Below are 12297 nucleotides of genomic sequence, written 5' to 3'. Positions count from 1 at the left end.
AAGGCGCGCGCCTCCGCAATTTAAAGTCAAATTCCTTTGTCAAGACACAAAGGGGGTGAACGTGTCCAGGCGCACACCCGCACAATACCCCCTGGGGGGCACACCTGCACCTGCACGCACATTTCCTGGAAAAAAGGGGGGAGGGGGCGTGGGAAATTCCCCAATACTGGCCACTTACTACTTATCTATATATATCTTTCCTTCAAAATGATGGTGACTAATAATTTTTCGGGGACAAAAAAACTCAGGGTGGCTGAGTTGACATGGAATGTCCCATATTCCTTTGCATTCTTTGGGTGAGCAATTAATTTGTTCACATTCACTCTCTCCTTCCATCCATAAATCATCCAGTTTTCTGTACACTCATGAGCTTATTACAAACTCACCGTTCTTGGACCATTCTTATAATAAGAAAGCGCCTACTGAGCAAATTCTCCTCCAGAAAAAAAGTGAACAGTCTGTGTAATGGGGACACTGATTCAACTACCGTCGATGTAATCAATTTGTGTTCAGATGAGTCCGATGTCCCGCATGGAAAGATGCAGATGGATAGGAGGTTTCAACCCAACGTTCATCAAGTCCCGAACAGGGTGGACAAGACAGTCGAGTCCATCAATTCCTTGGACGAAGAATTTATACGAAACAACCTTTATATTAATAACAAAAGACAGAAAGAACTTAAAATTAAAAAAGTGAAGTCCAAAGCATTTTATTATCAAAACCATCCTGAAACTGCTGTACTGAATTAAGGGAAAACCGCGAAAAAGGAGGGGTTTCTTTTAGACAATGGATTACGGTGCAAGTCAATTACTATTAAAAATGAAGGCCCTTGGAATTTCGAGGAAAAAAACACTCAAATTGAAATCCACAAGAAGACTGGGCTTAAAGTAGATGTAAAGAATACCTACGGGTTCGATGCAATTCTTCACATTGAAGAGTTTGCAACTTTAGACAATGAAGAGTACCGGTCTTACATTGAAAAGTCTCAAAATATTATGTTCAAGGTCATCGTAAAATTTCCGTAAAAGGGAACCACCAAAGAAATTCTATTGGAGCGTTTAAAAATTTTGAATCGAGTTCATGCTATGAGGACAGATCCAAATGTGACTTCCTTACACCCTTTTACGCTGGATGCACTGCATTTTATTACACGTATCTGGAGAAACATATTTTCCGATGAACCAAGTGGATTTAGAAGTTACACTTGTACTACTGAAAACTGTCCTGGTAGAACTGTGGAAAAAGTACCATTGTTTTCTGTAAACGGAAAGTCATCAGACAACATGAATACAAATATTTGAGCGAGGCACTGGCCGAAATAATCCGAAAATTTTTAATATCCCATGTGGACAACCAGGATGTTATGGGACTGTAACTCAAGAAACCCCTCTGAATGGACATATCTTCATTGAGTTGGATGTCAAAAATCCTGCTAATCGAGTAAGTGCCTTGGAGTGTTCATTGACAGATTTTCAACAATTCCTTGAGTTGACTAAGACTTACTAGTGAGTAACATTCTGTTATTAGGCGTGAATCGAAGTCTAGCTGATTAATGGTTTAGATGCTCATCTATTTGTTTTTTTCAGACTTACTTCTAACTTCTGTACCCACTGCAGCAACTCCCGTTCCACTTGTTCCCCTGCTCCCCTTGCGCATGCGCACAACTGCTGATAAAACTATGATAAATTATAAATGAAATAAACCTTTCCAAACATTAGTTGTAGAATCAATCGATTATCCAAATGATTTTACGTCGACTGACAAGGTCAAATGTAAAATTCTTTGATACTTCGGTTAAATACACGTGTAATTTGAAATAATTAATATTAATTGATATTTGTATTTTCATATATCGAAAATTATTGCCTAAATATGTCCAAATGGTTCCCTAACGATAGAGAAAGTCAATTATAGATTCTTTAATTATCATCTGCTAAGTATATGACATTTTGCGGCCTTTCCAGCGGTCTTCTGGCTACTAGACTCTGTCGCCTATACAGGGTGTAACTTAATAAGTGTAATACCTCCCGACCACGAGTTCAAGGAGCCCTCCTGAACACTAGAAAAATAGGAAAAAAAAATTTACTCGACCCATTTTAAATAATTAAAAATTAGCAAGGGCCGATGAGAGGGCTGAGTTATGGCGTGTAAGTGTGAGTGGTAGAATTCGACAACAGCGCGTGAGAGGTAGTTGAGTACCACTCTGCCGTGAATTTCGGGCCGACACGCATGTAGGATAGAGCAGGGCCCGACAAACTCAAGGTAGTCTATTACTAGGGTCGAGATAATCCTCTCATCCTAATTGGTACCGAATTAGCCTACCATTGTGTGCGAATAAGTCCCAGTGGTGACGATATTCTCGTCAACCACGTAAAGTGGCGTGCGAGTCGAATAAAAATGGCCGAATTGCCAGAATTCGCCATAAGTTTCAGTTTTAAATTTTAAATATAAAATTGAAGAAGTAAAATTTGCATAGGAAAACCTTGGAGAATATATTTACGAAATGGTAGTCGGCAATTATTATTGTTCTTTCAAATAGTAATATTGGAACTCTAAATTTGAAAAATGAAAAGTTGCCATTATCGACTTTGGAATATATTTCTGGAAATTCCATTGCAGATTTTCATATTGCATTTTGAATTTTGCTAACTTTGCAACGTCAAAATGAAAAATGCAAGTTTTTATTCATAGCATGAGAAAATCGATTTTCTCATTATTTCTCCGGTGAATCGTACCTTCTAATCTTTAAGTTCGATGGAAGGATAGCATCTGGGACTATAAAGTTGATGAAAATAATTAGACATTTGAAATACATACATATGAATATATTCTTAATTAATTGTCTACTCTTGGCCAACATTATGGAATGTTGTTCAATGGAAACCGCGGGAAGGTGGTAGACGTCTTCCATCATGGGTAATGGGAAGGAACAAAAGGTGCAGGAAATAAGAAAAAATTTAATCGTAAAAGATCTTATTACTAATATATTTTCAATAATTTCATAGCAACAATCGTACGAATGCCAGATTCATAGAGAATCTCCCATTAATAAGATGCTGTTAAGAGTTGTCAAATTATATGAAATCTGTAATTTTCAATATCTAGCGACAAGGTTAGAATGAAAACTGTAGATGATTTAATTTTAATGCGCGCGTTGAATTTGCATAGATACCACGATTTTTTCTAAATGAGGTTTATAATTACTGAGAATCACAAGCATGGCTTTTCTGAGGTTCTCATCTCCTAATGCCGACCTACCAGAGGTTTCAATACAATTCATATGAGAAAAACCTGATTCGTAAAGATACGTTGTTCCGAACATCACACGCATTCGTCTGTACGATTCTGCGAGAATTGGACAATGATGAGCTTCGATTATTATCTTCCACAAATCATCTGAACTGCACGAAGGTAAATCGAAAATAATAAATTTTTCTATTTCAAGGGAGAGTTGTACACCGTTTACGCGTGTAAAATTATTGTAGACTCGAGGCGTTCAAGATCATACATTAAAGCTTCAGAAGCCTGGAAAAATTAACACAAGTACTGTAGATCATCTATATTGGGAAATCGATCATTAAAATCGTCGTATAATTGTCAATTCTGCGAAAGGTTGGCCAAGGGATATTGTGTTGCTGGATCCCTTTACTATTGATTCTAACCCAGCGAACATAGACGGAACTCGATTTTTTGAAAAATGAGATTGGATTCTTTTAATTATTGTTCTCAGCGCGGTTACTGCCTGCACGTAGTCCCACAAAAATTTCCCATTTCCCTGCATTCGAAGATTAATATTGCTAATGAGTTTGGTCCGAACAACAAGATATGCCAGTTGTGTAAGCCACTCGAAATCATTCAGTTCAGTACATTCGCGATCAAATTCCTCTTTCATAAAACTGATAATTGCTGGCAAATTTTCATAAAATCGCTGCGGCATGACCCCTTTACTTAACCACCTAACTTCTGTATAGTAAACTCCGCGCAAAAATTTCGCGCATGTAATTCATTCGCCTTTTTGAACTCCATAAAGTTTCTGGGCCAGCGATTTCGCTAGAATTGAGTTCAAAATTTTCACAACTAAATTGAAAATCTTGTCGATAGATATTTTCTTCATGCAGAGAGCTAATCTATGTAACATGCAATGCATACATGTAAACGGCGGAAAATCCGAATCGTTACTGCCTCGAGCCCTGGCGATTTAGGGAGCACGGTATAGACACGAAATAGCGTGGTAGTTGCGTGGTAGTGAAATTTATGCATAAAAGGGCCGAGAATCAGAAAATTAATATGCTATAAGTTAAATTAATAGTGAAATATAAATGATTTGGGTCAATTTGGAGTATTTAAATCTTCTATTCAAATAAATTATAAGTAATGAATAATGTGGGTGTATTGCGCAATGACAGACTGATACGGGAGATCCCGCTAGATGGTAGCGGTGTTGACATACCACAGGGGTCGGTGAACTTGATCGGTCCCAGCAGTTTCCAGATACGCGGGACATATCACTAATTATTCATTTATATTAAAACTACAGGATTCTAATTATTCATCGATGATTAAATAAATTGAAATTGCTAGACCCCTAATAATGGAGTTCATGACAGATAACATCTAATTTTTCGTCATTGGATTTGGGGGAGGCGGAATGGGGATGGGGAGAAGAGCTCATATGGAAATATTCTATCAGATTTCTAATTGAAAACCCTATAGGATTCGGTGAGGTAAAGCCTATAAGTTTCCTATAGGTAAATATAGGAAAATATTCTATAAGATTTCCTATAGAAAATCCTACACGATTCGAAAATACGCTTCCGTTCATTAATGGTTTGATTCTCTGTGGTATGCTTCGTTTCCTTTTTTGTTCGACTTCTACCTACGATCTTCAGGTTCTCCCCGCTTCTTACAATTCGCAAGAGCGAGAGCTGCGAATACTTATTCTTATGCTTTGTAACACTTTTCCCCCATCTCGTCCCGAAGATCGGCGGTAGTTATTACCTTCGCCCGTTCCCGTGCTCGCATCCTAAAATCCAACCGAATTACTGCGGGCGCCAGCTAGCTTTTTATGGGCCTAAAGCTAACGAAAACCGAAACGAAGGCAAGGAGGGGGGGTGCCCTGCCTTGCCCGAGGTCAGCCGACCTCATCAAACCCAAAATCCCGAAATATCCAAAAAACAAGAGCACGAAAGGACAGGACGAGTGGGGTTGGAACTCGTCCTCGTGACAACACAAAACGTAAATCCATAAACCCAAAAACCGGGAAGTCCGTACACCCAGGTCTAAAACGATAACCTCATTACCGTAAAACTACCCGCGAGAAGCTAGAAGCCGATGACGAATGGAACGGAAGCGGGAAGACCTGGGTTGCTCAGGATGCTAGGTCGTGGAGAGAGGGCTAGAGTCCACGGATACGCGACTCTAATAACCGAAATCTAGACTGAAAAATAATACAGAAAACATACCGTGGTTCGAAATACCGAAGGCATACTTGCGGGGTTCTGGGACGCTGAGAGCGACTTCTGAGAACACCTCGCCGAGAGCGCGCCGTAAGATAGCGAAGTGCCGGGAGGCCGAGAACGTGGGGATTACTCACCCAAAAACACATTATCGAGATCGTGAAGGGGCCCACTAGGGTAGCCCCAAGTGTAGAGAGCCTAACTGGGGAGAGGATGACTCTCACCCAGAGAACATCACCAGGAAGAACATGGCCCTCACCTAGAGAACACCACCCGAGGAAAGCATTGCTCTCACTCAGAGAATGTCCCCGGGGGAGGATGATCGTCACTTAGGGACCGTGGAAGACCAATGCTGGGCATTGGGAGCCAGCTAAGGGCTCGAAAGATAGCTGTCGGTGGTCCGAGTGAGTGGGCAGTGTCAGCAGTAGTACCGATGTACCCCCACTCTCGACTACCGCTGGGTGAGCTGCCGTGTGCCAGGACGTGCTGCCCTCGCCGCAGGGAGGAGCGCGCCGAATTCGAGCGTCGCCACTGACCCCTTCGAACAACCCCTTCGAAGGATCAGCCGCTCGAATGCCCACCCCATCTAACATGGAGCACTCATACGCCAGTATGAGTCCTATACTATATGCCAGCAAGTCTCGTAGGGGAGCTGGGAATGTTTCCCCGTGTCCGCCCTGTGCTGTTACCTGTCCATAGGCCTCCTAACACCCTAAGCACTCGATCCCCAGTCTCCACACCCCTCGACGATTCGAGTAATTCCCGGGAGAGAGTCGAGATGGCAGAATTTTCGAGAACTTAACCCAAGATTTAGTTTAATATGCGGGATTTCCAAAAATCCCGTTACAGCTTTATAAGTAATTTTAAAATTACTTATAAAATAATACTTATCCTTATGCTTTATAAGTAATTTTAAAATTTGTAATGATTTTTCCTCTATGGCCTCACCAAATACTCAAAACCCTAACCCAATTTTATCGATATCCGAAAACACGGCCAAAACCATTACCTTCGTTCTCGCAACTCCGACGACTCTGGAACGACAAAACCATAAAAATCTAAACGAAGCTCCGGGGGTGATCAGCAGCTCATTCCAATCCTTAAAAATGTGTTTAGGGCGCCAGCCGATTTTTAGCTACGCGGAATCGACGAACCGCAACCGTAACTCTAACCGTATTCAAAACTCAATTTTTCACTGATCATCCCAGAATTTCCTATCAACAGAAGCTAAACCTAGAGTCGTGGAGGTACGAGGGTACGGGACTGCTCGGTCGCTCAGTGTGCGGGTCGTGGAGAGAGGGGTGGATTCGTCGACGAGAGCATCAATTATCCAAAATTCGAAATAAGATCAAGAACCCGAACTAAACTATTTGGGTATTTATAGAGACGGGGATTCGGGTAGGAAAAATAAAAACCAGTCGGAAATATCCTTACTTGTTCCACTATTGACCAGAGAACAAAAATAAATATTATCTATTAGGGAACTTATAATTAAGATAGATTGCTCAGTCTACATTTTTCATATGACCGGCATTCGCCCAAAAGAGAAAGATTTAGCTTTTTAATAAAATATACAGGGAACCATAATAAATGGGAATTTTATAACGCAGCACTGAAGAGAGAACGGCTTTTGATTTTATTAAATTACTTATGTTATTCAGGTGGGAAAGATAGGAAACTGCAGGGGAGTCTAATCGGGTTCGAGCGAGAGAGAGAGATACGACCTTATAATTCCTGCCGATCAGTTGCTAAGGTACAAATTCTATTAGGTAGCATTATTTCATCGTTCGGTAACGACTTTGTTCAATCTGGTGGCCCGTTTCTGACTAATTTCTTAAATCAGGAATATTTGTCGGTTATGTAGCGGTTGAGGTAGCGTGATAATTATTTCGGTAGCGAAAAGGGGCCGCAGATATAGGGGTCATTGGGTAGCTTAGTTCCCGCGTTAGGTAGCGTTATCCGGGGCTTTGGTAGAGGAATCGGGGCCTCTAACCAAAATCTGTTTTACCTACGGGGCCACCACCACGTCGGGGGGGTTAATAAAATTTCAAGGTAGCGGTTGGGGTCCTCCGAGGTAGGGAGCCCTTAGGGAACGTGTTTTCCCGGTTAGGTAGCCTACTCAATACCGATTATCTAAATCAATAGGGTCCGCAGGGTAGATATCCGTACAGCTAGCAACCGAAATATTGAAAATTACTGAAAGGGCCTCCGACCCTGGGGAATGTATAGGTAGCTTATTCCCCCTGTTTAGGTAGCGAAATTTTGGGGTTTGGTATAAACTTCCCCGATAACGGGCTAAATCAACAACCGTGTTGTGGTAGATAACCGTACCCAACATTCTCCCTTTCATTATTGATGGATTAATTCGCGACTAAACGAATTAATTAATTAAGTTCCCGAGGGTGCCTCCGGGGCTGCCAATGATTACTCGGGCTAATTGGCTAATTAATGGCACCATTATATAAAAGTAATCATAAGTCACGCGAGGTAGCATGCTAGCCTTTGTGGATTCCAACCATGAAAATTAATTAACTAAGAGATAACGTCCCCATGCCCAACCGGAATCCACAAAATGGCGGACAATTACGTCTCGGGGAGCATTATTGCATCACCCAGAGAAATCGATCCAGCCTCGCGAAGGTAGCCGAAAGTTTTTAATAAAAGGTAGCGATAAAATCTTCACTGCAAAGGTAGCAATAAATTGAATGGAAGATTAACGATAAATTTTTACTAAAAGGTAGCAATTAAGTTTAAGTCCAGGTAGCAAAAATAAACCCGGTAAAGGTAGCTAAAATTATCAGGTAGCGGGGTCTTTTCCTGAGCTCTTCGGGTGAGCCTGGAAAACCCAATAAAGTAGGTAGCAGGGATCGAAAAATTAGTACTAGAGAGCGTAGAAAATAGGCAGTCATAGGTAGCATGGGAGAGGGGTATTCCGAGCCGCGTGGAATGCCTCATCCCGTATATTTCGCCTTTTCGTGGCGAAATTAATTCCTAAAACCGGTTTAAAATGATTAACTAGCTTTTGGTTAACCCGAGGGAGCATCAGGGAGCATTAGGGAGCATCGACTCCTCTGGGTCTCCAGGGAGGATTTCGGGGTCACCTTTAAGCTCGCGCTTGAGGGAAACAGCTAGGAAAGGTTCCAGGCCGAAGTTCGCGAACGCTAGCGTTGCTTGGAGCGCATCGTGATACGCGGTATTGTACGCGAGCTGAAATTCGTACAAGTGAACATCCCAAGTCCGATGATCACTCGATAAATGCCTGCAGCATTGTTTTTAATACGCGGTTCACCCTTTCTACCGGGTTGGCTTGGGGGTGATACGGAGGGGTCGTCTCATGACGAGTACCGGTACTCGCCAAGAGCGATTTTATCTCGCGATTTACAAACTCGGTGCCGTTGTCTGAGAAGAAAACACGGGGTGTTCCCCATCGCGCTATGATCACCTTCTCGAGACTCTCGCGGATTGCCTTTCCCGTGGCTCGGCGCAACGGAATTACTTCCACCCAACGGGTGAAGAGGTCTTGTATCACAAGCAGGAACGAAAATCCGTTCTTGCTTGGAGTTATCGGGCCGACGATATCCGCGGCGACAGTGTCCCATGGACCCTGAATCACTCGGCGGCCCATTAGGCCACGAGGAGGATACTGCTCGACCTTGCATCGTTGGCACGTGTCACAATGCCGTACAAACGCAACGACATCGCGAAACATATTCGGCCAGTAATACGAAGTATACAAACGACGATAAGTTTTGTCCACACAAAGATGACCGGCTTGGGGGAGTTCATGGCATTGGGACATTGCCTGATCGCGTAGTTCGCGGCGGAGGACGAGCTTCCACCCATCGATGTCTTCCATTTCCGTGGAGATGAGGTCCGAAGGTCGGTGGTTATACAATCGCCCGTCCACGATTTTCCAATCGGGAAATAAGTCAGGTGCACCTTGAATGTTCCTGAATTTCTTCCAGTACCAATGATCCTTGGAGGAGGTAGTGGTCTGTAGAGTGTTGCGAGCTGCCTCAGGTCCCGGTAGTTCCTGGATTTCCACGATCGTCTCCGATTCAGGACTCTCACCGTCTGGGGCGCGAGACAACGCGTCTGGGACGTGGCGCAGCGCTCTTTTCCGATGGATAATGTCAAAGTTGTATTCCAACAACCCGAGTGCCCAACGAGCAAGTCTGCCCGTGGGATTCCGCAGGTTGTGTAGCCATCTCAGACTACTGTGGTCGGTAATTACGCTAAAAGTATATCCTTCCAAGAAACACCTGAACTTGGCTATCGACCAGATCACGGCGAGGCATTCGAGCTCGGTGACGGTGTACTTTTTCTCGGCGGATGTCAGCGCGCGACTCGCGTACGCGATAACTCTTTCTTCACCCTCGATGACCTGGGTGAGAACCGCTCCTAATCCGACATTACTGGCGTCCGTCTGGAGCGTAAACGGAACTTCGAAATTCGGACACGCCAACGTAGGGGCTGATGTTAGATGCCCTTTTAACGCCTCGAAGGCAGCGCGTTGCTCTTCGTACCACGACCATGCCTGCGATATCTTCATGAGTCGTGTAAGTGGTTCAGCAATGGTGGCGAAACTGGGTATGAATCGACGATACCACGAAGCCATGCCGAGAAATCGTCGTACCTCCGTCAAATTTCTTGGCGGGGGGTACTCGATAACCGCTGCGGTTTTCTCGGGCTCAACTTGCAACCCGGAGTTATTGACGAGAAAACCGAGGTATTTCACGAGGGAACAACAAAAGTCACTTTTCTCGCGATTTATCGGGAGGTTCGCATTTTTTATGCGACCTAGCACGGTTGCCAGTAACGCGAGGTGCTCCTCGAAGGTTTTCGATACGATAATGATATCATCGAGATACACGAAAACCTGAGGATATAGGTCTTGCCCGAGCAACCGGTGGAGGAGTCGCTGGAATGTCGCGGGAGCATTCGTCAAGCCATATGGCATGCGAAGAAAATGATACAGCCCCCGGCCTGGGACGATGAACGCGGTGATCTCTCTGGAGTCGGGTTCCAGGGGAACTTGGAAGTAAGCTTGGCTTCAATCCAGAGGTGAAATATAAATCGCCAGGCGTAATTCGTCAAGGATCCTCGACATGTTCGGTATCGGGTCCGCGTCCTTTTTCGTCACGGCATTAATTTTCCGAAAATCAATGCAGAAACGGTATTTCCCGTTCGTCTTTTTCACCATCACCACGGGGCTACACCACTCGCTTTGTAAGGGAACGATTATGCCGCTTTCGAGCATATCGTCAACTTCCTTCCACATGATTTCTCGTATTGCGGGCGTGGTGTGGTGAGGTCGTTGGCGAATCCGGACGTGCCTGTTCACATCGATATGATGCGAGGTCAGCGACGTAGTGCCGAGTTTCTCCTCTGGTTGAGGGAGGTTTTGTTCAAGGAAAAGGACCAGGCGTTCCTGCTGACTTTCCTCGAGGGTGCAAAGCCCACACAGTCGGATATTGCTCGCGGTCTCGAGTGGCGTAAACGCGTACTTCTTGTCAGGTTTTTCCCGATAATACCAGCCCATATCGAAGAAATCAATGACAACATGGGCGGACACAAGGAAGTCCATCCCTAGGATGAAGTCCTCGGAAAGATTCCTCAACACGCACGGTTGGAGGTGAGTTAGTCAGTCCCGGAGTTCAACGTGGCAGTCAAAGGCGAGTTGAGTCACCTCGATTTTACCTCCAGCAGTCACGACTGACTTTGTTGGGACTGTCCCGGGGACGACGCCGACTTCTCCTAATAACCTCTCCGCAGCCGCGCCTGCGAAGGATCGACTAGCACCGGAATCGACTAAGGCTTTAATTTTCGCACCGTGGATGACGATCTCCACGTGGAAGGCTCGCGGAATATTACCCTCCCGTAGCTTTAAAATGGTACGGGGACGAAACGTGACCTCACCTAAGCCTGGGCTTGATGGATGAATTGCCTCCCTAGGGCATAGGCCCGATGGAGAATTTGCCTCACCTTCAGACGGACTCCTCTCCTCGTCTGAACGTGGAAGAATTTCGTTTTCACCCTCTAAATGGGGCGATTCACTGACCTGCGGGTACAGGAGAGTCTCAGGGGACATATCCGACCTTATGCCTTAAGCGGGGAGAACCTGAAAATCGCAGGGAGAAGTCGAACAAAACAGGAAACGAAGCCTACCACAGAGAATCAAACCATTAAGGTTATTGTCGCGTAAACCCGTTTTTCGACAGATTTTTTCAAAATTTTTGCTATAGATAGCTCTTAAAATTCCCTCCAAAATGACCACAACAACAAACCAATCATCAGTTTCTGAGCTGAGATATCATTTTTTGAATTAACATGGGTTCAAATGCATTTCACCGTTTTTATTAAAAAAAAAAAAACCACTTCACATTCTTTGATGAAATTAACACAGAACGTAGAAATAGTGACCACCAATATACTGAAAAAAAAAAAGAAAGTGATCGTCAGTTCCGTAGTAGAGTAATAAATTTTCAAAGTAGCATTATTTCTCCCAGTGGGCGGAGCGCATGAGTGTTGCGCGCGACGCGACAACCCTTTTTGCTCGAGTGGCGCGAATCTATTTGGAATAGTCAATGACGAATCAAAGGGACGATTCATTAATAAAATAAATCCATTGAGTTAAAAAACGAGAGACATGAAAATAGGGACACGCTGCGCGCGGTTGCCACGATCGGCACCATTTAGCGTTAGCTCTGTGTACATTGTAACGAGATTTTCTCGTTACTAGTGATTATCACTAGGATAGTCACTAGGTAAGGGGAGCGACATCTAACGCCGGCTGAAATAGCCGAGCAAAAGATGAATAGACCATCGGACGACGGCCAAT

Source organism: Fopius arisanus, unplaced genomic scaffold, assembly GCF_000806365.1.
Source record: "Fopius arisanus strain USDA-PBARC FA_bdor unplaced genomic scaffold, ASM80636v1 scaffold00125, whole genome shotgun sequence".
Taxonomy (NCBI): domain Eukaryota; kingdom Metazoa; phylum Arthropoda; class Insecta; order Hymenoptera; family Braconidae; genus Fopius; species Fopius arisanus.
The sequence above is the reverse complement of the archived record's forward strand: the minus strand, read 5'-3'. Positions refer to the sequence as shown.